Genomic DNA, 17,151 nt, shown 5'->3' with positions numbered 1-17,151 from the left:
AATGGTTTTTCACACTGGTTTTCTTTTTTTAAACCAAATCCAGTTCTTCTATTCCGTTAGTCGAAGAACACTTTGTGTCACCTTTTTTTAAAGAGTGTTTTCTAAGAGTGAAAAATCTTTCCAGTGTAGTATCAGCTTCCTCACCACAACAGTTAAGATGAAGCCGCTACAAAACAGAGCCACTGGGAGCCCAATGGCCACCCTGATGGTCATGGCCATAGGACACACACCACAGTCTGCAGGGCATGTCAGACAACTCTCCTCCAGCTCACAGATATCATCTCCACACACTGTGTACAAATGGAGAGAGAAGTAGTAGAGTTACATTTTGTAATGTGTTATTCCCAATGCTAACAAAGGGCCTAATGTAAGAACGTAAAGTCCACACCAACCTTGAGCACTAACAACAAGCACTTTGGACTCCAGCGCAGCGTGCATCTGCCCCACTTTGATATGAGCAATGACAGAGGTCAGTCCTAAATGGACAAGCACCACCTGCGTAAAGAGAATCATAAGCATTGTGGAGGCATTTATCCTTAATTATCCTAATTGTACTATCCTAATGTTCTAATTACATGTTATCTGAAATTGATGTAATTTACTATTAAGTAATAGTCTTACTTAATATTTTTACATTTCCTTTTACAATCATCAGATTAATACACTCGAGGAAGCGATCTGAAGCACAACCAATGTTACAAAATATTTTTCTGCATATTGCGTGCAATTACACATTTCCACCGGAGAGGTCTCCACATCCTCAAATCTTACATAGTGCAGCTTTAATGTTCACATTATTGTGTAAAGTTTAAATATAATCCAATACTGTATTATACTGCAATATTGAATTTGATCAAGCCTAGAACTACATATTTTATTGATGTGGAAATGATATAGACATTTGAAGTAAACTCACACATTGCTTTTTTTGTAATTCATCTTCTTTGATAACCATACACATCAACCATTATTTTTTCTTGCTAGAGTAGTGTGATTGTGATGAGGAAAGTGGTACTGCATTGGTCACCTTTGAGGTCCAGAGCAGCTGGCTCATCTTGCCTGCTTTAGACACAGTATGGGTCACAATCTCGCCATCGTCTGGGATCCAAGGGCCGCAAATCCCTCCACCTCTCTGCGCCAGTAAACAGTAATTTTTCCAATGACTTTAACATCTTTCAAGCAATTAAAGTTAATCCAGTCAAAAAGCAGCCTTGAAGGAGATGCTGTAGAGGTGAAGTGGGGCTGAAAGTGCTCATTAAGGAGTCAGGCCAATCTGTGGTGCTGCAAGCATAAAGCTTTTCAAACAACAGAACAAATCCAGGAGTCGCCAGACTTCTGTTTACACAATCCCAGATTAAAGCTTTTTGTGTTTAGGAGTTAACAGTGTGGTCCTGCAGCAGTTCAATACCAGCAAACATCAGTGACTAAGCTTGGTGACGTGATGTGAGCTTGGGTGCACTGTGATGAGCAAACTTTGTGGTTAACAGCAAATATCTGCAAAGCTGCAGGTGCGTTTTCAGATATCTATGCTGTTAGCTTATGTCAATCTCTTACATCTCTGTACATTTATAATACATTACATTGGCATATAAAATTTCAAAGACAACCAACTGTTTCATTTCCCCTGACCAATCTCAAACAAAAGTCAAATTTCCCAAAGTCAAATCTCAAACTGCATGCATGAATCTAGGTCATCAATCAGACACAACAACAAACCCAGACGTTTTACTATGAGCTATACAAAAAGGTGGAAGTTCAAAATGTTTCAGAAGGTCGAGTATTCCATTTGCAACTGTCCATGTATTTGCTAGTAGTATAAAAAGTAGCAGCCGTCGTTCTCCATCAACCATTTGAGCAATTCCAGAGACTTGTCTTGCATTTTTGAGTTTACAGACTAGCCAGCAATACTAGTTCAGTACAATATCAAGTATAATCACTGTATTACTTGCCACACCAGAGTCAGGGGTGGAAATGGGCTGGAACCAGCCGTTTCAGGAGAAAAACTCAAGATGGAACGACGTTCTGGCTCTGATCGCAAAAAACCTAGGTAACTATTTTAAAGGGGAACCACATATAGTTGTTTTATTCTGTTCTAAAGTGTGCGTGTGAAATGAAGTGTCTGTTGACTGCACTTCAAGTTCAACCAACAGTCCACTGAAACAGTGGAAAGTCACAGTCCTGCAGCAGTGTCTCTACGGTAAAGGCAGTTGGGAATGTTTTTAAGCAGTGCATGCGTAACGTGAACAGTGATGTCATACAAAATTATTAGCCTTTTTTGTATTTGAAATTTTTAAAATAATTTACATTACAGAGTGTGTCAAGATGTGCCAAGACGTGTCAAGACGTGTCAAGGCGTGTCAGGGCGTGTCATGGCATGTCATAACGTGGAGAGACAACATACCCACATAACTGACACATTACACTGCTGAAGCACACATTGATTTCTCTGCGCTCCTTCTGGACAAAAGTCATGTATATGAGTTGAGTGACATCTAATCAGACTGTTGGTGTTTGGCGCAATAACCAATTGTGTCACACCTACAGTCACACACTCAAATATGCACTGAGCGGGAGCTATAAAAGTTGCTAAAAAAAAGAATACATTCAAAGCGTGGGAAATCATTACGGAATTTTAAGTTTAAAAAACAATATTAGGCAGCTTTTGGGCTCAGAAATGGCCTACAGTTCTACATATGCTTTCCTTCTTTGTACCTCAACCTCTGTGTTTCATGTTCTAATTTTCTTCAAACCTTGGTGACTTTCATTTGGAAATGTAATTAAGTTGACTCAGCTTAAAATGTCCACTGTAAGTAGCATGTTAGCTAATACGACTCAAATATAAGGTAGTGTAATGATCACAATAACCATTCACTGTGAGCTAGATATTTAAATATAAACATATCTAATGTAAAAGAAACTGGACACTATATATATTTGAGATTCTGGATCACACAATGAAAGAGTTAGTTTAATTTTTCTGATGCAATAGTGTACTTTTTGAGACTGAGTATTATATCGCTAGTTAACAGTAGTTTCAATGAAAGTGTTTTTTTATTGCACTGTTAGGTACATTTCTAGAAAAAAAATTGTTGCGTTTTCTAGACTGTTCTTGATAAATGCTTTTGATCTCAATAGAAATAGTATAATCTGTTATTAAGAAAAATAATAATAGGTTTAAGCAGGTTTAAGTTGCAATCCCCTGTGTTTAATCAAAGCATTAATGACTACAAGGTCTGTAATGAAAAAGGCTAGGCTGGGCACAGACCATCCTGTGATGGACTGGTGACCTGTCCAGGGTGTTACCTGCCTTCCACCCAATGAGCGCTGGGATAGGTTTGAGCCAGGAGGGTTAGAGGTTTAGAAAATGTGTGTGTGTGTGTGTGTGTGTGTGTGTGTGTGTGTGTGTGAGAGAGAGAGAGAGTGAGCAAGTGTGGAGAGAGATGTAGATCAGTCAAACATCCTGTTGTTGGTAACATGTAGAATGTGAGTGTTTTTGTTCTTCCAAGTCCAGAGATCCCTGATGTAAGGTGAAGTTAAGCTTCTAAGAAAACAGTCAAACTTTCAGCTGTTCAAATGCCCTATTATTTAAAATCCTAGATTTATCCCAATAAAACCTTGGCCATAGGGATTTTTCCAATTTTCTTCCCAAATTAGTCATATCTGATTCCACCCATTAGTTAGGACTCCCCCAGTTACATAATACCACCAGCACTAGGAGGGTGAAAGCAAACACAAGCTTCCTCTGAGTCATGTGAAGCCAGTCAACACTGGCCATTTCCACCCCTGACCGAATTATGTTATACTTCATACATTTTTTATACATTATATTTCTCTCAAGCGTAGTCGTTGAGATGTTACAACTGGCCCCATATCTTGTTACAAGTGGGGCTATAATGGATGGGTTTAATTGTGACATTTTGGTCTCAAATATATTCAGATGGGAAAATGTAAAAGGGTATTTCAGTGGTAAAAAAGCTAACAGACAAATGTGGCTATAATGTTTGTGCATTTTAGAAAATGTGTTACTGAAAAATGTGGAAAAAGTTACAATGGAACCCAGTGTCCTGTACAAACACAATCTAAATAAACTGTAACTATTGTGGCTATTTAAGACCATATTAACCACTGTTGATGTTCCTGAGCAGATGTGTTATCTATGTTCATGCAGTACTGAAGAGTAGGGTTTGCACGATACCACTTTCTCTTTTCCTCTACGATACTGATATTGAAACCTTGAGTATCAGCGGATACCGATCCTAAAACTATGACGCTTTAAAATGAGCTATTTTTAATTGACACTCCTTGCTCAAGATGATCATCTAAAAGTAGAGACTATCTAAAAGTAACCTTCTGATGATGCATTTTGAAGGTAGATTAGATTACAATTTGTTACAATTGCTTCAGTATGGATTTTTGGGAGGAGGTGTTTTGTTTATTTTTTTTCTTAAACTGCTGATTGCAGAAGGAAGCCAAATAACTATGTTATTCCTAGGAAATATATTTTATGGCAGCCATATAACTGTCTTTAAACTCATGTGGATGAGGAGGACAACAAGCCAAAAGCTGAGTCAGCAATGTAGCTGGCTATCTAGATACATTACCTCTCTTCTCTGTTCTTTGACTCCATTTCATACTGAATAAACATAGAATCATTGTTTTTTTACTATTTTGTGTAACTTGACAGACATAAGAGTTACACAAAGACTAGCTTGGCTTTATTTATTAGCCTATAGCTCAGTGGCTAGACTAGCAGTCAGGATTGGTTGACATCAGAGGGATTCCCAATGGCTGTATGATGTATTTCCTAACGCATGCTGGATATTGTACTGAGAAAACACTGATGAATGAAAACATGAGAACAAAACAAAATCATGATCTCTGTCAAAGTGAGGCTGAGGAATAACTGCTGCACTACAGAATACCACATAATACAACAAATGCTGGAATGCCCCTTTAAACTACAAAAACACTCTGCTACCCCACATGAAGAACTACACAACATGACAATGAACAACATGAGTATGGATATTTCAGGTTAAGTTTGTTACAGGATTACACTGACCATGAGCGCAAGTGGACAGGAGTGGATGTTGGCATGGTATACGCAGCAGTTGTGCTCGTTGGCATTGTTCCAGTTGGTAGGACACTCGTGTTCATAGCAGAATCGCTTAGCCTCCGAAGCATTACTGTAGAAGAAATATGAGAAATATTTGAGCTAGCATTAGAGAGGACATATGTGTTTAGATGACTGCTGCAAAATGCCTTTGATTTGAGTGCACAATTAAAGCAGTCACAGGAGGGGTGCAATTTCTTTAGCCAACCATGGCAAATCCCCCAGCTTCTCTGCAGTAGTAACAATAACATTTTGATGAGTTTAAAATGAGCTGTAGGGCATTTAAGCAGCTAAAAGTGCATATAGGGAACCAAAAGTGATTCTTCCTCTATTGGTTCTTATTGAAACAGCAGTACTTCATGCCATGAGCCATACTGAAAGCTCATATGTATAAGCACAAAGTGACGGAAAAATGTAATGAGTACTTATGTCAGACTCGTGTCAGGCACAGTACTGTCCAAAATGATATATAAAGCTATTTACCTGAGCAGTAAGTATTAATCTGTTCAAAACAAAAAACTAACATTGAAATGAATACAAATAAACAAATGAACATATAAACAATGCATTGCTGTTTGATGTGTCTGCGTATGTTAACCATTTCCAAAGCTCTCCTCCAGGAAGCCCAATAGTTACAGTTACCATCCAGTACCTACTTTATCTAATTAGTCCTTCATTAGATTAAATCAGATGTGCTGGTAATGGAATTTAACAAATCCCTGCAATGACTGGAGTTCAGCGAGAACAAAAACTGTGTACTTCAACCTGTATCCTCCTAACCAAGATATCAATAACTTTTTTACGGTCATTGTCCCCCCCAAAACTAAAGAAGGGTGGTGGGGCAACGCCCTCTCAATCCTAGCACAAAGCTCAATAAAAGCCATGGCAGTGAAACTGCGTAGAACAGTCTGAAAACAGCTGCTACAGTGAAACTGCAGTTAACAGTGGGAACCATGCAGCAACCAGGGCACAACTTTCTAAATAAACTGCGGCCACGGAAAATGGTTTGAAAACGGAAATGAATCATCTTAGTGTTGAATAGCTGGCAACCCAAAGACAAAAAGAGTGCGGCTCATTCGGCGGTGACACTTATCTTATTGTTTTTACAAGAACAACATTCATAAATTGACAGAGGGTTTCTTGATGAAACGATTATTCATATAAATATTTTGCTTTTTTTTTTTTTAAAGTTCGGCATATTTCACTGTATTTTGCTGCATCCTCATCTATTCTTTAAATACTGTGCACCTTATTGCAGCTCTGCACGTGCCGACATGAACAAGAGGTAGTGCTTTAAATTACGAACATTTTCATTTAATAATGATATAACGTATTATACAACAGTTAGTTCTGGCCACGCAAGCTGATTGGTTGAGAAACATTCTAACCGTGCTGTTATTTCACCATAACAGCACGTTTTTCACACTGTATCACTCCGCTGAGACGCCGTTGCTAAGCAATGACTTTGACCGCTGTAGGAGATGCTCAAGCCATTTGAACGTTTTTACTTCTCACTTTGCGCACAAAAAGAAAATGGATACTTTTAAGATCACAATTGACCGCCAGCCGATTTGGTCAGACTCTGAAGATGAGACTACACTAAATTGAAAAGGTATTCAGTTCATTTCTGGCTAATTCCAGGTTGTTTAGTTGTTCTTCTGTCACAGCTGCCAACAGAAAAGCTTGCTCAGTGGTGATGACAGGTTTGGAATTTAGCATAAGGAGCTGGAGAACGAACTGCAGACTGTGCAGCGAGTGAGCAGAGCTCGTTACTACGAGCTGCTTGTTAAGGAACTACAACTTGGCGGAAGGAAATGCTAACATAAAACATAAATTAAATGCCACGTTCACAGCCCAGTTTATTTATTTCTTACTTTATTTATTTAACTGTTGCATAAAAGCAATAGAACACTCGAAGTCGTGTGTTACCGCGAATAACATCACGGCTGTGATGATCTAAGACCAAATCACAGCCCTGATGTTATTTCGCAATAACACAATCCCTCTCGTGTTCTATTGTTTAAATATTACAGGCAGATCACATTCCATATCCCCCTGTGTAATCTGCTCATAATATTAAGAAACAACAGCAGTGCAAAGCGATCACATTATCTACTCATGCAAGTTTTTAAACTGGTGGCCAATTTGGCCAGGGCCTTCCCTTCCCCTGATTGGCCACCCCAATTTCTGCCACACCATTTTCTTCCTTGTCGCTGTGGGGCAGGTTGTGCCTTTAAGAGGAAAGGCAGAACAACTCTCTCCACAACCCTTCCTCCCACCCCCACCAAACTCTGTTTAACTATGCATCCCCCCCAACCCCCGCTCTCACTTTTGTACAGCCACTGTGCTGAAACTCTGTGCCACCCCTGTGCCATCTCTGGTAAAATTTCTTAGAACCACCACAGTATCTACTGTATCACTGATATGAAATGATATGATAACGAAAATGAATTAAATAATTAATAATTTACATGTATTGATCCATAATTCCTGCTTTTATTTCAACATCCTTCCCCCAAATTAAACATCTGTCATCAGATTAAGATGCAAATTCAAAGTTCTTCAATATTTAACCTAATTAGTATGCAGGCTTGCAGTGCCAGTGAAATCAGCTCATTCAGTTCATGTTTTTAGAGTGCTTGGTATCATCTAAGCTAACTGTGATCAAAGTGCCTTGAAAAACAATAACTTTGACAGGTTTTGCCCTAGCTGGACAAAGATTACTCACCTAAACTGGAGGATCCTGTTCCTGACTGCATATTCATAAAAGGAGTCTGAGGCTGTGACTGAATAGGTAACATTAAACTCCTCCCCATCTGCAATTTTCTCTGGGGGACGCTGCACCCAGGTCATCTCCAACCCTGTGAAAACAGCCAAATATAGTCATTTTGCATGTTTGTGTGTGTGTGCAGAGTTGGGTAATAACTAGTTTTATCTACTATTACATGTATTTAAGTAAGATACAAGTACCTCATTTTGATAGATTTAGATACTTTTGAGTATGTTTAAATAATAATACTTTTACTTAAGTATATTTATGAGGAAAGTAATCTATCTTTTTTCCCTTCTTTATTTACTCATTGTCTTTTTTGGGTTTCATTTTAGTCTGTTCTGTTGGTTCAGCACCTGCCCTGCTCTGCTGTTCCCTCACCTGAAAAGCAGCAAGCTAGCTAGCAGTGTAACCAGTCATATTAGCTTTTTTGCTATTTAAGCTGGAAATTAGTTAGCTAGGTGACTATAACACATAAGGACGGGTAGCCAACTTTAGTATATACAAGCAACTAATAACCTTGAAAGATGTCCACATTGGCTGATGAATGTTTGATGCTTGAATTTAGCTCTTAGTTAGATAGGTCTCTGTTTGTAGAGATAATAACTTAGCTAGCTTGCTATTAAGCTGGCTAACTTTAGTCAACATTAGCAAACGCTAGCTAAATACCGGCTTATGACCTGAATAAACCTATATTTTGAAATAGATGGACAGTTGTTAGTTTTACTACCCTTTCAGCTCATCTTTTGCTCCTATGTTTTCTTACTAAATTGTTTAAAAAGTCTAAAGGCTCATTTAACTGGGCTTCACTTTTTTTATTAACTAGGCTTTACAGAAAAGCTACTAAGGCCTCTAAACAGCTTATTGCTGAGTTTGAGCATGTGAGTAAAACATGAATTTTGAATGGTTATTCCACATTGAGAAGCATAACGCCAACTCAGTAGGCCATTTTCAAGAATGAACTATTTACTTTTTAGAAAACTACAGACCCTAAAATACTTTACATAAAAAACACCACAGCAAAAATTAACAACACTAAATGATTAACTATATGCACATAACTTATTTTCGATAAGAATGTCACAAAAATAGAACAATTAGAATAATTAAGCCTATGACATGACAGATGTTGGATGTATTCACAAATCCCACTGCAGTTCTTTAGGGAACAATAGGAACCTGAAGAGTTTTTAGAACTGAGATTCAAAATTGCTACTTTTAGTTTTTCTTGAGTAATAAGAGTACTGATAATAACAACAATAATTCATTCATCCAAAAAAGGTGCTGATCCTCCTGGGTTGCAGGAGCCTATCATAGGACTCATTGGGTGAAAGGCAGGAAACACTCTGGACAGGTCACCAATCTATCACAGGGCAGACACACAGACATACACATTCACGTCCAGCCAGGGAATCAAACCCAGGCCCTTCTTGCTGTGAGACAACAGCGCTACCCACTGTGCCACCCTAATAACGATAAAAGTAGCTTCATTTATATAACAGCTCAAAGTGCTTTACAGACAGGCGATAAAGTTTAACAGTAATACAAGAAATTACACTTGAGTTTGATTTTGTTCTATTACAGTTACAGTTCAGTAACAGCAATAGAAGGAAAAAAATAAGGAGCAATAATATTAAGCAATTACATAGATCAAATTAAAGAGATAACTACAAAGAGTGAGGTAAAATATACACACACACACTAAGCCGTTTCTCTCTCTGGGTCGCGGGGGGAGCTGGAGCCTATCCCAGCAGTCATTGGGCAGAAGGCAGGAAACACCCTGGACAGGTCGCCAGTCCATCGTAGGGCAGACAGACAGACATATACATTCACACACTCACGCCTAGGGGCAAATTAGCATATCCAATTGGCCTGACTGCATGTCTTTGGACTGTGGGAGGAAACCGAAGAACCCGGAGGAAACCCACACAGACACGGGGAGAACATACAAACTCTACACAGAAAGGACCCTGGTCGCCCGCCTGGGAATTGAACCCAGGCCCTTCTTGCTGTGAGGTTACCCACTGCACCACTGTGCTGCCCCGGTAAAATATTACAATCTGAATGGAAGATTCACGTCTCAAAATGTTTCTTAAAAGTGTGCACTGAGTTTGACTGCCTAATAAATGTGGAATTGAGTTACACAGTTTAGAAGCAGAATAACAGAAAGAGTCTCTCCACGTTCTCTGAATTGTATGGAATGTGTTTGCAGAAGGCCCATATCTGCAGATCTAAGATCACACACTGGAACATAAACAGAGAGACATTCTGTGAGGTACACAGGTGCTTTAAGGCCAACTTTATAGTTAACCCTAACAAATACAGGCAGACAGCACAGTTCCTTTAAAACAGGGATGATGTGAGTTCCCTTTTTGTTCTTATTAAAATCTGTGCCGCTGCGTTTCTTAGAGTTGTAGAGGAAGTGTTGTTTCCTTAGAAAGCCATGTAAAAAGAGCATTACATTACACCCAGGTTTCAAAACAAGCTGATGCACACTGACCAGCCATGTATCCACACTCTTTGTTCATTTTGTCAGGTCCACTTATCCGACAGCTGCTCTTTGTAGTTCTTCAAATGGTCAGGATCTCCACAGGACCACCACAGAGCAGGCATTACTTGGTGGGTGGATCATTCTCAGCACTTCAGTGACACTGACGTAGTGGTAGAGTGTTAGTGTGTGTTGCGCTGGTATGAGTGGATCAGACACAGCAGTGCTGCTGGAGTTTTTAAACACCAGTTTAAACACCAGTTTTTGTCCACTCGCTGTCCACTCTATTAGACACTCCTACCTTGCTGGTCCACCTTGTAGATGTAAAGTCAGAGACAGTAGCTCATCTGTTGCTCAAACAGTTTGTGTTGGTCATCCTCTAGTCTTTCATCAGTGGTCACAGGACGCTGCCCACAGGATGCCGCTTGATATTTTTGGTTCGTGGACTATTCTCAGTCCAGCAGTGACACTGAGGTGTTTAAAAACTCCAGCAGCACTGCTGTGTCTGATCCACTCATACCAGCACAACACACACCACCACGTCAGTGTCGCTGCAGTGGAGCTGATAAAATAGACAATGAAGGTAGATATAAGGTAGATGTAGTTAGATGTAGTTTGATTGATATTTCTCATATTTGTCAAGCCCAACAACATTTATCATGAATAAAAGAGAAAATTCTTAAAAGTTGTCTATAATACGTTTTGGAGTTAAACACTTCAATTCAAGTGGAAACAAATACAGTTTCTGTGGTGGTGAGTAATGGATGACACATATGGCTCTCATTGGCATCAGTCTATCAGATCGTTCTGGCCCTCGCTTTTCTCTTCTTGCAGGTTGCTGAGAGTACTACACGGTTGGTAATTTAAACACATTCACATTGGCACACATCCAAAACAAGCAAAATAAGTAAAAAAAACTGTGCTTGCAACTCTCACAGCTGCACACTCCACACTCCCAGGCCTAAAAATTATAAATTTTTTGTGTAGAATTACTAATTCAGCTGATTCTTCTACCTTAAATTTCTGATTCATTTTTTGTATCTATATGATTCATTTCTTATTATTGGTTTCCCATGATATGATTCATTGCTTCTCATATTATGATTCATTAAAAGCTACTTACCACCACAGCTGATCATGTTGTAATCATTTGGATCCGTTATTGGCCAGCAGTCATATTCAGTATTATCCAAGTCATGCCAACCTTCAATCTCCAGGACCTGGATGGAAACCTGATGAAATCATGAAGTCATGACACTTTCTTTGTTATGTAAAAGAACGCCAGCTCCTGCACCCCAGTTCATCACTTTAACAATCTACAGTATCACATGCATAGCATTTCCATACGTTTACATTTTTTTTACAATGTGAAAACCCCATACAGGATCACAGAACCAGGAAAGAAGACAAAACTGGCTGTTAAAGATCTATCTCAAACATCCTTGTCTACAAAACCGAAGGGATCTGTTGCTGGCGGAATACTGGAGACAAAAGCCACATTCACCCAATAAGGCACACAAGTGTTCATGACACAGGAACAAAAGCAAAGCAGGAACCTGACCAATTCAAAAGTATACGCTGGCCCTTGCTGACATGAATGCTCTGTCACACCTAAACATTGCATGTTAATGGAACAGTCCAAGATTTTTCAACCTCATCTTTATATGCCACACGTGTATCATCACAACTGCCCATTGGCTTCTATTATAAAGCAGTTTTCAACAAATTGTTTTTCTGTTCTTTTCCAAGTAAAGGAAGACATCTCAAAGTTGAATCACGCAACACATACAGCTGATGAAACATGCTGGAGTCTCCCTTTAAAGACATATTGAAACTAGAGGAGGTGACCATTGTCAGGAATAACTCCCTTACAAGCAATGTAACCAGTGTTAGCCACACAAAAACAGTAAAATATGAGGAACAAGACTTACCAGAAGGAATGAGAGAGCAAGGCTGTACCATAGAGCCATAAGAAACGGCTGGTCGGTGTGGGTGTTTGGCGCAGACTGACTTGGTAAACAGGGGCTGACTGCTGTCCACTTTCCTTGTGCCTTGATAGCCCCCTAATTATTCAATCAGCCAAAGAGCCCTCTTTAATCACATCCACAATCGCCTCTACTCCTGCCACTTTCCCAAGGAGAGGCAACTCACCTTCAGCCTCCACTAGCACTGATGCTCAGCTAGCATCAGGCCATGCTTGAAAAAAGCAACAGGTGTCTTTTAGAGCAACCAGCATAAATCTGAAAGCATTTGTTTAACTCCTTAAACTGTAAGGGACCCATATGCACTGAAGAGTTATGCATAGTCAACTTTTTTTTTAGTAAAATCATTTTTTTAGTGTGGTCCTGCACTTTAGTTCCTTTCATAGGCTAGAGCACCTGCCCAAGGATCAATTTGAGGTGGACAAAAAAAAACCTAACTCATTGTAAACTGCCATTCCCCTTTTTTATCCTATTTGGATTAATAATTAATGTGATATACATTAATATAATTGTGATATACCATGAGACATCTGTTTTAAACATTAATTTCCAGTCAAAGCGACTAATAAGTAAGTTATTCTTTATTTTTTTAGTTTTCAGCATCAGAAAAAAGGGGAAAACATATATTTAATAGAAAATTACACAGAAGCCTCAAAAACTACGTATAATATAAAAATTTTTTCAGCATTTACTGTGTCCACCCTTTGCATTTATTACAGCTTCCATTCTTTTCAAGAGACTCGATTTCAGTTTTTCAAACAAATCTGCAGGGATGTTTTCCACACCTCCAGAGGTCAGTCTTAGAAGTTAGTTGCATTTTCTGCTTCTCACAAACGAAGCAATCAGTAATGCTGAGGTCTGGACTCTGTGACTGTGGTCAGTCCATTGTTCTGAGAACCACAGCAGCTTCTTTGTTTTACTTTGCAAATTCGTTTGTTGTGTCTGTCTCCTTTTCTCAGTAAGAGCCTCTTGACAGCTACACATCCTTTCAGAGTGAGTGTTGTCTTCTTACAGTGCAGAGGTTGGCAACATGTGGCTGCCGTGTTGTGGCTCCACAGCAGAATGAGATATTTAGGTAAAAATAAAATAATCCTCCTTTGCAGTAAAATAAAGCTCTGCTGATCATTCTAACACTTTTTAATATAAAAGAATGCATTAATTTCCTGAACACAGAACAGCATAAAACATTTTAACACCCCGGTTACATTTTTGAGCGCTTTTGAACTCGAGTTATGGGAATTTAAAACGGCGGCTTACATACGTCCATGACGTCAATGAGGACAAACAGCCAATTAGCTGCTCCGCTCGCCAACCAATCAGCACTTAGTAGCAGTAACGCTTGTGCCCTGCTGCCCAAAATCCTTTTGCTTTTAGAAAAAAGTAAAAATACAAATAAGTTATCTTTGCTTTTTTAGTTAAATTTCTATTTTCTAAAATTAGAGGAAAGTTCTGAGCAAGTGATTAGAAACCATTTTAACTTTTAGTTTTTAACCGTTTAGCTTCATTTACCTGCTCTGGTACCACCGGAAGCTATGGGGTCAATGTAGCCAATAGTTCGCGCGAGATACGTCAAATTCTCTCATTGGTAATATAAGTGAAAAGAATTCTCCGTCCACATGTCACAAAGTATTTTATGGCCTTACAGACCACCACAGTCTACACTGCTGCCTTCTTCGTAGTTGGTACGTTATTACGACCTCTTCTACCATCACCATGTTTGTTGTCAGACGCTTTTGACTCTGGACTGCCTTCTTGTGGATGTACTGCTTAACATCCATACCAACATAAAGGACGCATGGAAGTATGTGGACAGTGACGGTTACATCGTTTGAAACAGACGTGTTCTTTTTCGTACGAGCCTTTAGGGAGCACAGCAATGCAGTGTTTGTGCTCACAGCGGCTGGTGAGCAGTGCTAGCACTGTTTAAAACTGGTAATTAAACAAATTCACACTACTCAAACACAGATTCTTTACCGTATTACACACACCTCCGTCAAACTGTCCCTCGAAAGAGCTAGAGTGCCGACAGAGTCGACTCCAAGCATTTCGATTCTCAGAGTCACTGGCCAAGAGTAGATCCCGACACCCAGACGCGTAGGAGTTGAAGAAATGATTCTTTTGGAATCGACTCCCCATCACTAAGCACTACGCTGAAGAGCTGCAGGTTCTTGATTCGGTACAAACGCTGCATGGAAGGATTGAAACACAGACAAAAATAAAAAGGTCGGATAAATTATGATTCATCCTGGCAAACAATATATAAGCAGCAGCGACTATTTTGTCCATAAACAGTTTACATATCTTGCAGTCGGCAGAAAAGTGAAGATAGCTGTCATCTTGCCAATGTTAACCTAACGAGTTAGCTAGCTAGCTAGGTATGCAAGCTAGCTTGTCCAGTGTGTTTTCGGCTAACGTGCTAACTTGCGTTATTATTATTAAGATTGTTTATAAATTACTACAAAACTACTGTCAGTAATTAATAGTATATCTCAATTTAGTTTAAATAACTTCGATTTTGCCCTTCTCTCCCAAAAACCTGGCTCCAATATTTGTATGAAAATTCAAAATAGTATTAGATAACATTACCAAGCAAGTAACTGTAGTTACAGAACAAGTCTTAATGTTAGTAACTGGATAAAAATCCACTAATCCAGTTTTCATTAAAAAACTACATTTATGTAATCCAAACGTTATGACTTGGACACAACACATCATACATGGCCTTTCTTTGGATTTCAAAATGAGTATTTATGTGTAAGTAAGCCCAAAGGTCTAGACTTCATTCTCCATAAAACTGAGTAACAAAAGCTTCACACAATTACACAACACCAGCTTCCCATAAACCATGAGGACTATGCTTTCTCCCATCTGTGTTGTTTTATTGGAATTTGAAATACACTTTAATTACAGTACGGATTGCACAGACCAACACAACCACAGGGTTTACAGGACACACATGAGAACTAGGCAGCCGAGAGGTTTGACGTTCGGTGGCCCTTGAGATAATATTGCGCGTTTGCTGGAGGGCAGGGATGGAGAACGTCAAATTGTAGCCGGGATTAAACTATGACTGTAAACCAGGCTGGCAGACCCTTCCCAGTAGAACTCCACTTTGAAGCTAATTAAAACAGAAAACCACTTTTGTTTTTGACGCAGATGTTACAGACATGTTCCTGGAGACAGGAGGAAGGTTTTGATTGTTTTTTTATTAGAATTCAAACAGTTTGGTCACAGTACGGCAATATTGCAAACCTATGGGTTTTGCATGCTTTTATTATTTTTTCTTTACTCGAATTATACCAAGCATAGCAATAATCAGGTAACCATACATCAGGGACACAGTCGGAATTAATCTTACAAGAAAGCTAACAGATGATCAACAGTGATCAGCTGATAGATTCTTTCATTCAAAGGATTAGGATGTTGTTTTTAACTTTGAAGCAAAAAAGCTAAATATTCAGTACAAAATGATAATCAGAAACTTTCAAATCCCAGTGACTAGTGTTAGGGGTCTTGAAGTGAGACATGAAAAATGGCATGAAATTTAAACAAATGTAGAAAGAATTAAACCAGTAACACTACTTGACCTGGATCAAGCCTAAACTTAGACCAAATGGGATTTTTAATAGTAGAACACCTTTAGCATTACAGTTTAGTCTAAGACTAGGTTTAGTCCATGTCCTAGAAATCACCCCTACTAGATATTCAGCCATTATGACAGAGATAGTACAGTGAGTGGTGTTCAGCAGGTTAAACTCAGGCTGCTATGTACATTTGACTTCTCTGACCATCTAAATGTTAAGGAACATTAAAGCCGTAATCAAGGACTTGCAACTCTACTATACAGCTGATCTACAGAATATACCTTCCTTGAAAATAACACATTCATATTCATCAGACTGTTGATGATAAGGTGAAACAGTGGGAACACTCTCTGGTAATGCTTTACTTGAACCTACTACACAACACTGACATAAATATGCTATAAATGTGTCATATGTTGTTATGAGTTGTCATGACAGATTATGTCCAGTAATATAATAGTGTCATGTTACCATTACCAGTAATTATACATGACACTGTTATATTACTAAACAAAAGCTGTCATGACTGTGCTATGACATTTTTATGGCATGGTTATGTCAACATTATGTAGCAGGGTTCCAGTAAAGTGTTGCAGACTCTGGTATTGATAAACAATAACAATCAAAAATGTATAAAATAAGAATGTTTTCATTTTAGACTCTGCCTATGAATTTTCAAAGTAGACCATGTTTCCAGGACTTCAATCTTGCAGAAAATTAAGCATTGAAGCTGCTGTTTTGGTTGGTCACTGACTGTGGCTTTTTTTGTTCATGTTGCTGTTTTGTTTTGTTTTTGTTTTCAAAGATTTCCACCATCCACGCTTGCTCTCGTTTTCTCCAGTCGTCATTCTATCTATGTGCCCAAAAGTAATCAGAAGCAGGACAATTTTGCCTCAATTATGCCCTCAATGCGGTCAATTAACAATCTCGAGTGCAGGAAATCCCGACTCCACTTGATGCCAAAAAGAACCAGTTCACCTTGAAATCTCAAGATGCATTCAAGCCAACAGATGAACTGCAGCTACTCTAACAAGGCACTTGTCCATGTGTTCCATGGTTTGTATACATTTCCTGTTTATAGCGGTGACGTGACAAGGCCAGATCTTTCCAGTCTTTGGCCTTCACTCTGCAGTGAGGAGTAATCTGTCTGGAATCGCTGTCTCACCGGAAGTGTAAATCATCCTGTTTATGGGGGTGTAGGTAACAGCCCAGCA

At 39.0% G+C, this 17,151-nt stretch overlaps 1 pseudogene; it reads right to left on the bottom strand.

The window, feature by feature from the left end:
- Window positions 1–14,489, bottom strand: part of LOC118818651 — a 28,386-nt pseudogene extending 13,897 nt beyond the window's left edge.
- Window positions 14,490–17,151: the final 2,662 nt, after the last annotated feature.

This window comes from Colossoma macropomum, unplaced genomic scaffold (assembly GCF_904425465.1).
Source record: "Colossoma macropomum unplaced genomic scaffold, Colossoma_macropomum, whole genome shotgun sequence".
NCBI lineage: Eukaryota > Metazoa > Chordata > Actinopteri > Characiformes > Serrasalmidae > Colossoma > Colossoma macropomum.
The sequence above is the reverse complement of the archived record's forward strand: the minus strand, read 5'-3'. Positions and strand labels throughout refer to the sequence as shown.